This window comes from Triticum aestivum, chromosome 6A (genome assembly GCF_018294505.1).
Source record: "Triticum aestivum cultivar Chinese Spring chromosome 6A, IWGSC CS RefSeq v2.1, whole genome shotgun sequence".
Classification (NCBI taxonomy): Eukaryota; Viridiplantae; Streptophyta; class Magnoliopsida; order Poales; family Poaceae; genus Triticum; species Triticum aestivum.
The window spans coordinates 238,912,035-238,929,590 of record NC_057809.1 but is presented as its reverse complement, the minus strand read 5'-3'; positions in this window follow the sequence as shown (position 1 = coordinate 238,929,590).

Below are 17,556 nucleotides of genomic sequence, written 5' to 3'. Positions count from 1 at the left end.
CGCAAATTCAAGGAACATAACACTGGTATGATGGAAACTAGGGCGGCAAGAGTGGAACAAAACACCAGGCATGAGGCCGAGCCTTCCACCCTTTACCAAGTATATAGATGCATTAAGGTAAATACGATATAATAATGACACCCCAACAATATCCATGTTCCAACATGGAACAAACTACATCTTCACCTGCAACTAGCAACGCTAAAAGAGGGGCTGAGCAAGGCGGTAACATAGCCAAACAACGGTTTGCTAGGAAAGGTGGGTTAGCGGCTGACATGGCAATATGGGAGGCATGCTACGTCAAGTGGTAGGTATCGCGGCATAGCAATAGAGCGAACAACCAGCAATCAAAGATAGAAGTGATTTTAAGGGTATGGTCATCTTGCCTAAGACCCCGGAAGGAAGAAGAACTAGTCCATGAAGAAGACAAACGGACGTAGTCGAACGAATCCTCACAAACGCGACGTTATCGGAACTAACCCGAAGAAGGAACACCGGAAAGAAGCAAACAACATAGTAAACAACCATCACATGAACATGGCATGATGCACAACCATGTATAATGCATGTCCGGTTTAATGAGGCATGGCATGGCAAAGTGTAACAAACAACACTACAAATTAAGTGGGGCTCAATATGCAACGAGTTGCATATTGACAAAACACCACATCAAATATTTACTTCTCTCTCTTTTGAGTACCCAACAATATTAAATGTTGATTAACATGACAAGAGGTTAAGCACACCAAAAACTACCTATCAAGGCAAGTTTAAATGAGGCCGGAAACAACGAACAACAATTCCGGTAAATCCCCATATGCATGTTTCAAAATTGGTACTGTTCTTCCCTAAACCATATTTTAGACTTGTTAAACATTTAAGACGAGTGCACCATGTTAAACTAGGCATTTTTCTACCCTATTTACATATAAAGTTTGTTAAGTTTGGAGCTACGGTTATTTAGTTATGAATTAAATCATTTTAGCATGGCATTGGAGCAAATTAAAGCAAACATCAATTTAAACATGTCACACATGCATGAAAGATGGATATTGTGAAACTAGATGAAATTCTAGTCAATTTTCATATATAATTCATTTTAATCTGGCATTGTTAAATACATGATCATGAAGGGGTTTTCTATAAAACTGGTGGTCTCTGAATAATGCTAAAATCGCAGAGGAAAAAAACAGAACTGGGCCAAAACTGGCTGGCCCAACAGGTAAAAAAACAAGAGGAGGGCGTTGGGGTGTGGCCTCACCATGGGCCTTGGCCCGCTGGTGGAGAGGCTGGGCTGCAGCTCGGGAGGCCCACACGGTCGCTCGAGCTGGGCCAGGGTGAGGGCACGGTCAACACACGGCTGGACCGGGCGAGCTCCTCTCGCTCGATCTGGACAAAGGGGAGGCACACGAATCAAACAAGCAAAGGACCAAAGTATCAATACTGACACATAATACCAACAAAAAGAAGCAAGACTCTCTCTCTCTCTCTCTCAGCCTATGATCTATACATTTTCTCCCCCTTTGGCAACAAGGTACCAAAAAGCTTGAACACATGTAGTGCTATACGACACTCTCGGCATGATCTCCGGGAGCTCCAAAAGGGGTCTTCTGGCTTGTTGCTCCGGTGTGCGTAGATGGCGTGGAGAGGAGGGCATCTGCAAATGCTTTGGCAGAAGTCTGTGGAGCTTGAGGAGTTGAAACCGGAGGGGCAACTGTGGCAGTTGCTGTAGGAGATGAAAGTGTAGTCCTTGAATCTCTGAAAACTGGCACTGCCAATGACCTTTGTGCCCTTGGCACTCTCTGCAAATTATCCGTAGTTGGTCTATCTTCCCTGACTTCAGCACCCTCTTGGATCTTCTCCATGATGGTCTGTATCTCAGTAACTTTCACATCTAGAACATGAAATTTGTCTCAATGATCCTCTTAAGACTTTCCTAGTTTTGAGTCAGGGTGGCCAAGCCCTTCTCATTCCTCACGGTGGCCTCAAGCAGATAACTGAGCTGATCTTTCCTGGTCTTGAGATTAGCAACTGAAGCATCTGGAGCACTTGCTGCCTTTGCTGCTTTTGTAGCCTTTGACTTCTCTATCTTTTCCTGGGCATCTTCACAAGTGGGATGTGAAGCATCCATGACAACCTCGTTGTCCTCAAAGTCTGGCCTTAGGGAAAGATGCTCTTTGTCAAGTAGGTATGTCCCAATTCCCATCTTGGAGTTGATCAACATTTGAATGTGAGGGGCATATCCACAAGATCTCTTCTGGTCTGCATTTATTCTCTTCACAATCTCAACAATCAAGCTCATCACTTTGAACTTCTGTGGAACATAAAATAAGTGAAGCAAGATGATATAGTGACCACAGGTCATTCTATGGTATCTTGACTTGGGCAACAGAGTGTGCCTCAATATAGTGTTCATTGTAGTCAAGCCAGAGAGCAGATAGTAGATAGATCCAATCTTGTGAGTCTCCAAGGCTTTGTCAGGAGTAGACTTGTACATGTTAGCCATGGAGTTGTCATCCTCTCTAGGCTCGCTGTTGTAACACCCACAATGCGGCTATATCTCCCACGTGTCGGGGCACGACTTAGAGGCATAGCCGCATGGTAGGCTTGTCGCAAGAGGAGTAATCTTCACACATCCCATGTACTGAATAAGAAAGGGATAAAGAGTTGGCTTACAATCGCCACTTCACACAATACAAGTTAAACATACATCATCCAGAATACAATCAAGGTCCGACTACGGAACCAAAATAAAAGAAGAAAACCCCAAATGCTAGATCCCCGATTGTCCCAACTGGGCTCCACTACTGATCAACGGGAAACGAAACAACACAATGAACAAGATCGAGCTCCCACTTGAGCTCGGTTGCGTCATCTACACTAGTTTCATCGACACCTACAACTGTTTGGACGTATCTGTGAGCCACGAGGACTCAACAATCTCACACCCGCGAGATCAAGACTATTTAAGCTTATGGGTCGGAAAGGGTAGTGAGGAGGAGCTGCAGCAAGCACTAAGCATATATGGTGGCTAACATACACAAAAAAGAGCGAGAATAGAAGCAATGCAACGGTCGTGAACTAGAAGTGATCAAGAAGTGATCCTGAAACTACTTACGTTCAAACATAACTCCAAAGCCGTGTTCACTTCCGGACTGCGCCGGAGAGAGACCATCATGACTACACCCGCGGTTGATGCATTTTAATTAAGTTAAGTGTTAAGTTCTCTACAACCGGATATTAACAAATCCCATCTGCCCATAACCGCGGGAACAGATTTCGAAAGTCCAAATCCTGCAGGGGTCTCCCAACTTAGCCCATTACAAGCTCTCACGGTCAACGAAGGATATTCCTTCTCCCAGGAAGACCCGATCAGACTCGGAATCCCGGTTACAAGACATTTCAACAATGGTAAAACAAGACCAGAAAAGCCGCCCGATGCACCGACATCTCGATAGGAGCTACACATATCTCGTTCTCAGGGCAACACCGGATAGGTCAAGCTACGAGTAAAACCAGCCCTCGAGTTGCCCCGAGGTGGCCCCGTAGGCTGCCCGATTCGGACCAACACTTAGACAAGCACTGGCCCGGGGGGTTAAAATAAAGATGACCCTTGGGTTGCAGAACCCAAGGGAAGGGTAATAGGTTGTTAGGAAAATGTAAAACCAAGGATGGGCCTTGCTGGAGGAGTTTTATTCAACGCGAACTGTCAAGGGTCTCCCATAACACCCAACCGTGTAAGGAACGCAAATTCAAGGAACATAACACCGGTATGATGGAAACTAGGGCGGCAAGAGTGGAACAAAACACCAGGCATAAGGCCGAGCCTTCCACCCTTTACCAAGTATATTGATGCATTAAGGTAAATACGATATAATAATGACACCCCAACAATATCCATGTTCCAACATGGAACAAACTACATCTTCACCTTCAACTAGCAACGCTAAAAGAGGGGCTGAGCAAGGCGGTAACATAGCCAAACAATGGTTTGCTAGGAAAGGTGGGTTAGCGGCTGACATGGCAATATGGGAGGCATGATACGTCAAGTGGTAGGTATCGCGGCATAGCAATAGAGCGAACAACCAACAATCAAAGATAGAAGTGATTTTGAGGGTATGGTCATCTTGCCTAAGACCCCGCAAGGAATAAGAACTAGTCCATGAAGAAGATAAACGGACGTAGTCGAACGAATCCTCACAAACGCGACGTTATCGGAACTAACCCGAAGAAGCAACACCGGAAAGAAGCAAACAACATAGTAAACAACCATCACATGAACATGGAATGATGCACAACCATGTATAATGCATGTCCGGTTTAATGAGGCATGGCATGGCAAAGTGTAACAAACAACACTACAAATTAAGTGGAGCTCAATATGCAACGAGTTGCATATTGACAAAACACCACATCAAATATTTAGTTCTCTCTCGTTTGAGTACCCAACAATATTAAATGTTGATTAACATGGCAAGAGGTTAAGCACACCAAAAACTACCTATCAAGGAAAATTTAAATGAGGCCGAAACAACGAACAACAATTCCGATAAATCCCCATATGCATGTTTCAAAATTGGTATTGTTCTGCCCTAAACCATATTTTAGACTTGTTAAACATTTAAGACGAGTGCACCATGTTAAACTAGGCATTTTTCTACCCCATTTACATATAAAGTTTGTTAAGTTTGGAGCTACGATTATTTAGTTATGAATTAAATCATTTTAGCATGGCATTGGAGCAAATTAAAGCAAACAGCAATTTAAACATGTCACACATGCATGAAAGTTGGATATTGTGAAACTAGATGAAATTCTAGTCAATTTTCATATATAATTCATTTTAATCCGGCGTTGTTAAATGCATGATCATGAAGGGGTTTTCTATAAAACTGGTGGTATCTGAATAATGCTAAAATTGCAGAGGAAAAAAATAGAACTGGGCCAAAACTGGCTGGCCCAACAGGTAAAAAAACAAGAGGAGGGCGTTGGGGTGTGGCCTCACCATGGGCCTTGGCCCGCTGGTGGAGAGGCTGGGCTGCAGCTCGGGAGGCCCACGCGGTCGCTGGAGCTGGGCCAGGGTGAGGGCACGGTCAACACACGGCTGGACCGGGCGAGCTCCTCTCGCTCGATCTGGACAAAGGGGAGGCACTGAAGCGGTGGTGTTCCCCTACTCGCATGAAGCAGAGGCACGGCGCAGCGAGACTTGGCAGGATCGAGCAGAGGGACTTGGCAAGGCGGCGGATGGAGCTTCTACTCCGGCGATGAGGTGGTGCAGGGAATGGAGGGAGGAGCGGATCTGCGTTAGGATGAGGAGGACACCGGCGAGAAAAGAAGTAGGGGCTTGCCGGTGGCGTGGCCAGATGCGGAGGAGTTGGCAAGGAGCGGGCAGCGGACAATGGGAATGGGGCGGCGGCTTGGTCATCGACATGGATGACGAGGCCCTGATTCGGCAGGGTTCAAGTCGGCAGAGGAGGCAGCGGTGGTGGAGGTTCGGACGGGGCACCATGGAGTCCACCTGCGAGATAGAGAGACAGGCAGGGTGAGTGAGAGGGAAAAGAACTAGAGGAGGAAGGGAAGGAAGAGGTGGCGCGACAGGCCGGCCTAAGGTCGAGGTCGCCGGCTGGCAGGCTCACCGGGGCGGCGCGGCATTGGAGGTTGGAGGAGCTCGGCCTCGGGAGCGCTCGAGCGCGGCTGCTGGGAGGCTTGATCGAGGTTGTTCGATCGGATGAACTAGGGGCACAGGAGCTATTGGATGCTGATCTGACGGCTCCAGATGGGTGGATGATTGGTGGATCTGGGGAGGTGGCTGGATGTGTGTGGGTTGGTGAGGAGGGGATCTGGGAGGATCCCAAGATTGAGAGTGGCGGCGGCGGGCGAGGGATTGGATTGATGGGACTGCCTAGACTACGTTTTGGACCTATATATATATACATTGCATTCGGGTTAGATTAGGGGCGATCTAGTCCCTCCGATCAAAATTGGACGGTCAAGGGAAAAAGGCAAGGGAGTCCAAATAAGAAAACGGCGATGTTTTGTAGATGTTTGGGGATGATCCGAATCTAACGGTGACGCCTGCCCGGGTCGGGTCCGGGACAGCTTTCGGACGCGCGCGCGAGGAGGTCCGCAGGATGACGAGAGAGCTTAGGTTGGGCCTGGCGATAGGTAGTGGACTGTGTAGAGGGGCTTGGGCTGAGAGGAGAGGAAAGAAGGCAGCCCGGCAACCGTTTCCGGAGACCGAAATTGTCCGATGTTAGACCGGCTATATTGCCGCTATAGTTTAATGGTTGGGCTATGAAACGAGCTCCGAATGCGATGAAACTTGGCAGGCGGCATACTGACAACAAAACAACACCGCACGCCAACTTTCATCCCATTCTGAGAACATTTTCCAACCACTTATAAAAATACTATTTCGGAGGGGCCGTGGTCACGTGCAAGTGTGGTTGAGCTCAGAACGGACAATGGAGAGAATGAGGAGACCAGGACGGATGCAAGTTTGAAAACATGATGATGCAATGCGGATGATGACATGGCAAGATGCAACACGCAAGCGAATAACAAGGCAACAACAGCGAATAACTGGAATACACCTAGTGCAATGGTCTCGGGGCGTCACAACACTCCACCACTACAAGAGGATCTCGTCCCGAGATCTAGGATGGCACCGGAGATAAACGGAAGAGAAAGAGAAGAGGTAAAACTAAGTTGCTTCTTTGACAAACGAGTGAAACCAAAGAACCTTGTGATGTTAAACAATTTTGAGAAAAGAATACAACGTTATGAACGTAGTTGAAAACACTCCGTTAGAAAAGAGGAACAAGAAGAACATTACTAGAACCTTGTAGGTTGAAAGACATAAGAAAAAAGGGTTGCAAAGATCAATTACGACAACACTCCGGTTAAACAAGATAGAGAAGGAAAAAAGAATGATGTAATTTGGGCAGCATTCTAACTGTAAATGGAAGGAATTGAACATGATCTTGACAAAACAAGATGATGGGTTGAAGAGAGCGACAACACAATGCCTCCAGAACAAATATTAGAAAGGAATTAAAAGAACGGAGGAGAAAACAACATCTTCTACCTCAAATGAACTTGCAAAGGAATCCTTAGGCGAAGGGTCAAACGGAGTTGTTGGAGAACCAACACAGAAAAGAGTAAGCTTGTTGTGGGCTTATGGAAAACACGTCGAAATCTTGAGGTGAAATTATGCCACTAACTAAAAAGCAATAGATTGGATTGATATCAACCAGGAGATGAAAACTCTTTCATCGAGATGAGAAGTGGAAATTGGATCATAGATAAGCACCATAATGGCAACATTCCCAATGGAAGGCTTTAGGTGAAATCTGTACCAAGATAACTCCAAGGAAGAAAATGATGGGTTTAAATATCTCATTCCTGAACTTGTGAATCATGAAACACAAAGAAATTGTCAAGAATGACATAACACCACCTCAAAAGATAAGAGAAAGAATTGCACTTCAGAATGCAAGAAGAAGAATGCTTGAACTCCTCATAACAAGACATGTGTTGATCACCATGTTTATTTTAGTGTATATCTTGGTAGATCAAAACTTCGAGGTAAAATTTGACAAACAACTGAAGAATGAAAGGAATCCTTGATGAACCACCATGTAGAGCCTCCATGAAGAACTCCGGTAACAAAATGATGATAAAAATAAAGAGAAGTTGACAACACAAGGTGAAGCCTTATAATGATTTAGATGGATCTCCATGGTGATATAATTGCGAGAGCTTGGAACTCTGGGAAAGAAAAGATCAAACAATTGAAAACCGAGAACTCGATGAGCCTCCGGAATAAGGAATTGAATTTACTCGACGAAACAAGAATAAGAATTACATTATGCTTATCCTTCACCAATTTAAATTGATGATAAGCAACGGATTTTTTGCATACTACTTATTCTCGTAGAAAGGATTAAGATAGATATAGCGCCAACTTGAAGAGGCGTTCAACGAACCACCGGTAGGATTTGGAAACAACGAATGAATTGATATGAAAACAAAGGAAGAAGAAACTTGAACAAACCACCGTAAGAATTGAAAATGAATGAAATAAAGGGATGAATCACCGGTAAGAATTAGAGAAAGAATGAAGATACTTGAGGGAATTTGATACAAGAGAACGAAGAAACCACGAGTTGATTATAGAATATTTGAATGATGCACCCTAAGATTTGGAGAACAAGAGCTGAAAGCTGGAATGAATAATTCTGAGATGATGGGCTTCGGATGAATAAAACTGAAAAGACTCCTGAATTGCTCCGAATGGGTGAAAAGAATTCTCACAATCGAAAACAATTATGAGAGGATGGCATCAAGCTAGAACCATGAATCTTCACGAGAACAGATATGATTGAAGAGAAACTCTTCTTCGGTCTTCAAATCCAAGAATGACGACAACAAACACCATCAAGAATTGTTTAGACACTCCAGGATGACGAATAGAAAGGTTGAGCCAACAGTGAAAAGAATTTGACAGATCTTGGAGAAAATACATATGACTGATGATAATTCATTCTTATGTCAACTTGTAGAAGAATTTGATAGTAGCTCCGGAAAAATAGAAGAGCCAGGTAAGATCCTGGGAAAAGACCTATGGGTTAGGGCCCACTCAAAAGATACACCGTTGAACAATTTAAAAGAGAGATTTTGTCGGTTGAATTAAATGACTCAAAAGAGATAACAACCCTGAGATATCTTGAATGGATTAGAAATGAAAACACGAATCTCCTGAGATATCTTCAACACTCCTGAACAATTGAATAGTGAGAGGTGAATGACTAAGAGGTGCACCGGCATGAGAAAACATTTGAAACGAGAAAAGGTATGATTGACAAGGCTTGACTTGAAACCACCGGAGAAGAAAAGGATGAAGAATAATGAGCTTGAAGCTTCCTTAGCATCTTCATTAGAATCACCGGGTAAGAACATTGACAGAAAAGAATGGAGGGACTTCCCATCAATAATATGAATATTTGATTAAGAAATCTGAGTCCTCGAAGAAAAAGGGGTGGGTGGGCGGGAAAACAAAGGCAACTTGGGGACTGATGAAACGAACAACATTGGGGGAAAACTGAGAGGTGATCTTGCAGATGTTGAAATGATCGGATCCACTTGAAGAGAAACACGCCGGCTGAAAAGGATTGACATGAGAATCTCGATTATCATGAAGGATTAGTATTCACATAGAAATGTGAGAACACCGCTTAGGAAAAGGTATGGATTCAACACTTGACATCGAAGCAACTCGGGGCAACTCAAAACAAAACAAAGGATTGGCTTGCAAAATAAGCCGGAATCAAACATATTATAGATCCCATATCGTATCATGTGTATGTTGGAAAGATATCCTATGATATACTTGAATTCCCACTTATAAACTCCCGAAACTTCCTGGTTATGCAATCAGGTGTTGGGGATACATGGGAAGCAGAATATCTCACACAAACTAACAATTCCTACATCCAGCTGTATCCATCCTTCAACACATAACCAAGAAACCTTCGGAAATCATGTACCTCAACCTTCAAAAAGCATCCATTATACAAGTTATGGCAATACTCCCGAACTCCCACCCCAGTACTAGGTGGCATCGAGGTTATCTCACCAACAACTACATAAAAGAGATTTTTGATGTCGGCGAAACTCAGGTATTCTAGAACTACAATGATAAAATTGTGACGACAACACCTTGGAGCTCAACTCCCCGGGACACTGCCACAACCCATAAATGTCAGGAGGCACCAAGAACAATGTTCTCGTCACAAAACCATCGAAACGATTCCAAGATACCCACGTGATCCTAACTTTTTTGTGAAATTTGAGGAGAGAAGAGTCAAAACTCTACGTCAAGAGGCCTCACCAGAGCGACGAAGGGACTGGGAAGTAAAAAGAATCTTACTCTCCGATATATATAATCCTATAAGACTCAAAACATTTTCTTCTAGACTCAACAACGTCAGCGATTCGATCAAGCAGGGGGGCTCCTAAGTCGGGGATGGCTCTGATACCAACTTCTAACACCCACAATGCGGCTATATCTCCCACGTGTCGGGGCACGACTTAGAGGCATAGCCGCATGGTAGGCTTGTCGCAACAGGGGTAATCTTCACAGATCCCATGTACTAAATAAGAAAGGGATAACGAGTTGGCTTACAATCGCCACTTCACATAATACAAGTTAAACATACATCATCCAGAATACAATCATGGTCCGACTACGGAACCAAACTAAAAGAAGAAAACCCCAAATGCTAGATCGCCGATCGTCCCAACTGGGCTCCACTACTAATCAACAGGAAACGAAACAATACAACGAACAAGATCGAGCTCCCACTTGAGCTCGGTTGCGTCATCTGCACTGGTATCATCCGCACCTGCAACTGTTTGAAAGTATCTATGAGCCACGAGGACTCAGCAATCTCACACCCGCGAGATCAAGACTATTTAAGCTTATGGGTAGGAAAGGATAGTGAGGTGGAGCTGCAGCAAGCACTAAGCATATATCGTGGCTAACATACACAAATAAGAGCGGGAAGGAAGCAACGCAACGGTCGTGAACTAGAAGTGATCAAGAAGTGATCCTGAAACTACTTACGTTCAAACATAACTCCAAAGTCGTGTTCACTTCCCGGACTCCACCGGAAAGAGACCATCACGACTACACACGCGGTTGATGCATTTTAATTAAGTTAAGTGTTATGTTATCTAAAACCGGATATTAACAAATTCCCATCTGCCCATAACTGTGGGCATGGCTTTCGAAAGTTCAAACCCTGCAGGGGTGTCCCAACTTAGCCCTTCACAAGCTCTCACGGTCAACGAAGGATATTCCTTCTCCCACGAAGACCCGATCAGACTCGGAATCCCAGTTACAAGACATTTCGACAAAGGTAAAACAAGACCAGCAAAGCCTCCCGATGCGCCGACATCTCGATATGAGCTACACATATCTCGTTCTCAGGGCAACACCGGATAGGTCAAGCTACGAGAAAAACCAGCCCTCGAGTTGCCCCGAGGTTCCAACATGGAACAAACTACATCTTCACCTGCAACTAGCAACGCTAAAAGAGGTGTTGAGAAAAGCGGTAACATAGCCAAACAACGGTTTGCTCGGAAAGGTGGGTTAGAGGCTGACATGGCAATATGGGAGGCATGATACAACAAGTGGTAGGTATCACGGCATAGTGATAGAGCGAACAAGTAGCAAGCAAAGATAGAAGTGATTTTGAGGGTATGGTCATCTTGCCTGAGATCGCGCAAGGAAGAAGAACGAGTCCATGAAGAAGACAAATGGACGTAGTCGAACGAATCCTCACAAACGCGACGTTATCGGAACTATGCCGAAGAAGCAACACCAGAAAGAAGAAAACAACATAGTAAACAACCATCACTTGAACATGGCATGATGCACAACCAAGTATGATGCATGTCCTGTTTAATGAGGCATGGCATGGTAAAGTGCAACAAACAACACTACAAATTAAGTGGAGCTCAATATGCAACGAGTTGCATATTGACGAAACACCACATCAAATATTTTGTTCCCTCTCGTTTGAGTACCCAACAATGTTAAATGTTGATTAACATGGAAAGAGGTTAAGCACAACAAAGACTACCTATCTAGGCAAGCTTAAATGAGGCCGGAAACAACGGATAACAATTCTGGTAAATCTCCATATGCAAATTTCAAAATTGGTACTGTTCTGCCATAAACCATATTTGAGAGTTGTTAAACATGCAAGACGAGTGCACCATGTTAAACTAGGCATTTTCTACCCCATTTACATATAAAGTTTGTTAAGTTTGGAGCTACGGTTATTTAGTTATGAATTAAATCATTTTAGCATGGCATTGGAGAAAATTAAAGCAAACAACAATTTAAACATGTCACACATGCATGAAAGTTGGATATTGTGAAACTAGATGAAATTATAGTCAATTTTCATATATATAAATCATTTTAATCTGATGCACGGTTGTGGCGTTGTTAAATGCATGACCATGAAGGGGTTTTCTATAAAACTGGTGGGTTCTGAATAATGCTAAAATCGCGGAGGAAAAAAACAGAACTGGGCCAAAACTGGCTAGCCCAACAGGTAAAAAAACAAGAGGGGGCGTTGGGGTGTGGCCTCACCAGGGGCCTTGGCCCGCTGGTGGAGAGGCTGGGCTGCAGCTGGGGAGGCCCACCTGGTGTCTGGAGCTGGGCCAGGGTGAGGGCGCGGTCAACGTGCGGCTGGACCGGGCAATCTCCTCTCGCTCGATCTAGACAAAGGGGAGGCACTGAAGCGGTGGTGTTCCCCTGCTCGCACGAAGCAGAGGCACGGTGCAGCGAGACTTGGCAGGAGAGAGCAGAGGGACTTGGCAAGGCGGCGGATGGAGCTTATACTCCGGCGATGAGGCGGTGCAGGGAACGGAGGGAGGCGCGGATCTACATTAGGATGAGGAGGACGCCGGCGAGAAAGGAAGCAGGGGCTTGCCGGCTGCGTGGCCGAATGCGCAGGATGTGGCGAGGAGCGTGCAATGGACAACAAGAATTGGGCAGCGGCTTGGTCATCGGCGCGGATGACGAGGCCCTGATTCGGCGGGGTTCAAGTCGGCAGAGGAGGCAGTGGTGGTGGAGGTTTGGACGGGCGCCATGGACTCCACCTGCGAGAGAGAGAGAGAGGAGGGGTGAGTGAGAGGGAAAAGAACCAGAGGAGGAAGGGAAGGAAGAGGTGGCGCGATGAGCCGACCTGAGGTCGAGGTCGCCATCTGGCAGGCTCGCCGGGGCGGCGTGGCATTGGAGGTTGGAGGAGCTCGGCCCCGGGATCGCTTGAGCGCGGCTGCAGGGAGGCTGGATCAAGGCTGCTCGATCGGATGAACTAGGGGCACATGAGCCATTGGATGCTGATCTGACGGCTCCAGATGGGTGGATGATTGCTGGATCTGGGGAGGTGGCTGGATGTGCGTGGGTTGGTGAGGAGAGGATCTGGGAGGATCCCAAGATTGAGAGTGGTGGCAGCGGGTGAGGGATTGGATGGATGGGACTGCCTAGACTAGGTTTTGGACCTATATATATACATTGCATTCGGGTTAGATTAAGGGCGATCTAGTCCCTCCGATCAAAATTGGACGGTCAGGAAACAAAGGCTAGGGAGTCCAAATAAGAAAACAGTGATGTTTTATAGATGTTTGGCGATGATTTGAATCCAACGGTGACGACTGCCCGGGTCGGGTCCGGGAGAGCTTTCGGACGCGCGCGTGAGGAGGTCCGCGAGCTGACGAGAGAGCTTAGGTTGGGCCTGGCGATAGGTAGTGGACTGTGTAGAGGGGCTTGGGCTGAGAGGAGAGGAAAGAAGGCAGCCCGACAACCGTTTACGGAGACCGAAAACGTCCGATGTTAGACCGGCTATATTGCCGCTATAGTTTAACAGTTGGGCTATCAAACGAGCTCCAAATGCGATGAAACTTTGCAGGCGGCCTACTGAAAACAAAACAGCACCGCATGCCAACTTTCATACCATTCTGAGAACATTTTCCGGCCACTTGTAAAAATACTATTTTGAAGGGGCCGCGGGCGCGTGCAAGTGTGGTTGAGCTCAGAACGGACAACAGAGAGAATGAGGAGACCGGGACGGATACAAGTTTGAAAACATGATGATGCAATGTGGACGATGACATGTCAAGATGCAACACGCAAGCGAATAACAAGGCAACAACAATGAATAACTGGAAGACACCTGGCGCAACAGTCTCGGGGCGTCACAGCTGTACACATCAAGATCATCTTCATCTTCCCTGGGGGCATTCCTCAACTTGTCCCATTCCGAGACTGTTGACAGATATCTGGTTCCTTCTGTCATCCAAACAATCTTTCCATCGGAGTAGGAATAAGTTGTAGAGTAGAATTGCATTATCATCTCATCATTCCACTTTGTCAACTTCTGACGAACAAATGTGTCAACACCATTCAATCTGAAGCTCTCATGCACTCCTGGAAAATAGTCTTCATTATCATCAATGTACTTCTAGTCAACCCATTTCATATCACACACAATGGGCTTCTTGTCCAGTAGGACTGTCTCATAGAAGTCATGTTATTCCTTGGTGTGAAAGCGATAGTCCACAACAGTCCTTCTCCTAGTGGCATATGGATCTGTCTGTCTCCATAATCTTAGACCAGCATCCTTTCTCACTTACATGTTTTCTACCACTGGATGATCATCATTGTGGTCTCGAATCTTTGGCCCGAACTTTCTGAGTACTAGTGACTCATCATCTTCTTGAGCTTCAGGCACTGGGGCCTTATTCTTCTCAGTAGCAGAAATTTTTCTTGTTGATCTCTTTGGTGCAGTTGTCTTGGGGCTTAAGCTTGAGCTGAAGGCTTAGGGGCAGACTTGGGATTATATGGAGCAGCCCCAGTCCTTATGGCATCCCTCATAAGCTTCTAAGTCTTTGGTGGAGGTGCAACTGGCTCTCCTCCTGCTCATCTTCTTTAGAATCTCTCATCATAGAAGGTTTGCCAATAACTCTGGCAATGGTCTTTCTGACGCTCTCCTTCCTCTTCTTTCCACCTGCAGCCTCTTCCTTTCTTGGTTCAAGAGTGAATCCCATGGTTTCTTGAGTTGAGGCTCTGGCTTTTGAAATTGGGACTCTCTTAGGAGGAGCCTTCTTCTGCATTCCAGGCTTGATTGCAGTAGTAGCAGCAGCATACTCTTTCTTGAGTACTTTCTTGGAGGTCACTTCCTCCTCAACAATAAAGTCTTCATCCTCTTAATCAAATGTTTTCTTCTTCCTTTGTGTTGTAGGAAACCACGGTCACCTATGGGGCCATGAGCCCCTTTCTGGTTCAGCGGGGGGATGGCACATTGCTCAAAGAGCGAAGGAGCGTGAGATAGCACGACAGAGATCACACGGGCAATTTTACCCAGGTTCGGGCTGCCGTGAGGCGTAAAACACTACTCCTGCTTTGGTGGATTGATGGTGGTCTGTGGTGGAATGCGCAACGCTCTTGCCCGGCAGGGTTGCCTTGGGACGAGAACAACTACGTGCGTATGAGTGTACAAGGGTCCGAATCCTTTCTATGGTTGCCATGGGCCTCCTTTTATAGTTCAAGGGGTCACCACAGTGGCAAATAAGTCATTATGCACTGATTAGATAGAAAATAGTGCTATCATACCTAACTCTGCAGGCTGACATAGCATTAAGTGCGCTGCTCAATGTCACATCATAACTTGGCCGGCAAGCCCTGTCAGGTTGTTTCGCCAGCTTTGCACCTGCTCGCTTGACACATGGCAGGACGGGTGTCATTTGTATGTATTTTATGTAGGAAGTGGCTGCCATGTGGCACATAGAAGCCACTTAGTCACTTTGGAGCTTGACATCACATTTATCGATGATGTGCGTCGCGATGAGGTGGTGCGGTGGAGTCTTGACGGGGTGTTGTGCTTCCGTAGGCCCCGGCAAGCCTACTGGGACGGTCTTGGGGATCGCTGCCCGGACGGTCTTGGGGATCGTTGCCGGGATGATACTCATCCATGCCAGGCTCGTCTGCCAAACAAGGGAGGTTTTTCCCTTAGCAACATCTTGCTTATCTGGCTTTGACTTGTCTATTTTGATATGTTCTTGGATCCTTCGAGGGAATCGATCGATCATGTTTGGGTTGATCATGGTGTTGTGAACTTGACCTTGTGCCTGTGCATAGTCCAAGCAACAGACCCAGGGTCTGTTGCACCGACAAAAGCCCCCGGGCCTGGCACGAACGCGCCAGTGGGCATCATTGTGGTAGGCCCTAATTGGTGCACAGGCAAGAGTGCTGAGGCGGTTTCGTCCTTTGAGATCTTCTTTGCTTCTTCATTATGTTGAGCCCGGGTCAGTTTTCGGTTCTTCCGGACGCCGCATCATGCCAATGGTGGTGGGACCATTCTTGTAATGGCTCGTGAATGACTTTAATGCATGGGCAGGTTACTCCCAATTCACTCTTCCCACCACACACTTATCCTAAGCCACATATGTTGCATGCATTGAGTGGGGTAGGTAACGGAGGTGCATGGTGCAGAAGGGCGTCAAGGCAAGAGCCCGAACTTCTTTGATTGCGGGAGGACGGCGGTTACCCACTAGGGATTCAGCCCACAACCCCCAACTTATCTATAAAGGGAGGAGCGGGGGGGGGGGGATGGAGGCATTCATCCACATCCTTCATTTTTTGCTTCGTCTTGAGTATGCTGGATCTTGGATCTTCGCATGGACCTTAGGGGAGCACTCGGGCGGCACGGTGGTAGCACTGGCGGTGGCGACTCTATTGCGCTCATCGCCGGGCTGCTCGTAGCTTCAACTCTAGTGAGAGGCGACACAAACAACACCACGCCGAGGCCCATAATGGGTGCAGAGCATGGTAGTCGGCTGTGCCCCATTCCTCCTCTCCCCGTGGTGCTGGAGAGAGGTCGGATCACGGGGTTGCCATCAGTGAAGGCGAACCTGGGCCCCCTGGGCACCATCCGCTTGTCGTGCAGGAGGGCCCTATGATTCCACACATGCTTTCCAAACGTGTGGTGATTTCTGATGTCGCGACCGCTGGGGATGACCATGCTCTCTGTGGAATTTCCCACAGAGCATGGTGTCCGTCGTGGTTTCCATGATGGGGTCTTCGGATGGTGGCGGTACGGGGGGCAGTGGCAACCCATGACACGCCAAGAATGAAGGCGACCGTTCCAATGAGTTGTGTTTGCCGGTGACTCCGCCGCCCCCATCTGGGCTTCCTTCAGCTTCACCCATCGCGCCTGCCCTCCGATTTGTGCCTCCTTGCTGGGAAGCGGATCTTCCCTGATCCTGGGGAGGTGCCAATCCTGGCCGGGCCCGCCCCTTGCCTCCTTGATCCCTCCCTGTAATACCCTAAAGGGGATGGAGAAGGGCAAAGGCATTATGGGGCACTTATCTTTTTTTCAATCTTAAATCTGTAGGCACTTGCCAAATTTTAGTTCAAATAATGTAATTTCTTGAATCCATGTTTGTGTCCTATAAGGTTTGTACTTGTTTGAAGCATATTAATGAAAAAGATAAACCTTGCCGGGGACTCGCACATGTATATGGCCATGCAGAGGTGGAATGCCTCTATATTTAAAAATAAACGAGTTTCCCCGGCAGGCTATCCTGCTGGTGCCCTCTATTTGGCTGCCAGGTGGCAAAGCTTGCCGGGCACAAATTGTAATGAGGGACCAGCCCCCCGCCAATCTTTTTTCATCAAAGGCCACTGCGACCATCCTGACTGAAGAAATGTTAGAGTCAAAGGATTGGAGCACCTAAGTTTCAAAAAGCAGCGAGGTTTTCTTATACACAAGTTTGTTACTTACAAAACACATATGGATAAGAGATAGAACTTATCTGTTTGGCTTGCCGGAGATTGCAGTGCTGGCTTGTCTTCTCATCTCCTCTTAGGGACTGAATCCACGGCAAGAGCTTGTAGATTATGTAGATGAAAATGATGCCAGATGCAACCTTATCTACATGAGGATGCAATGCTCATGATATGCTTATGCATGCATGCAA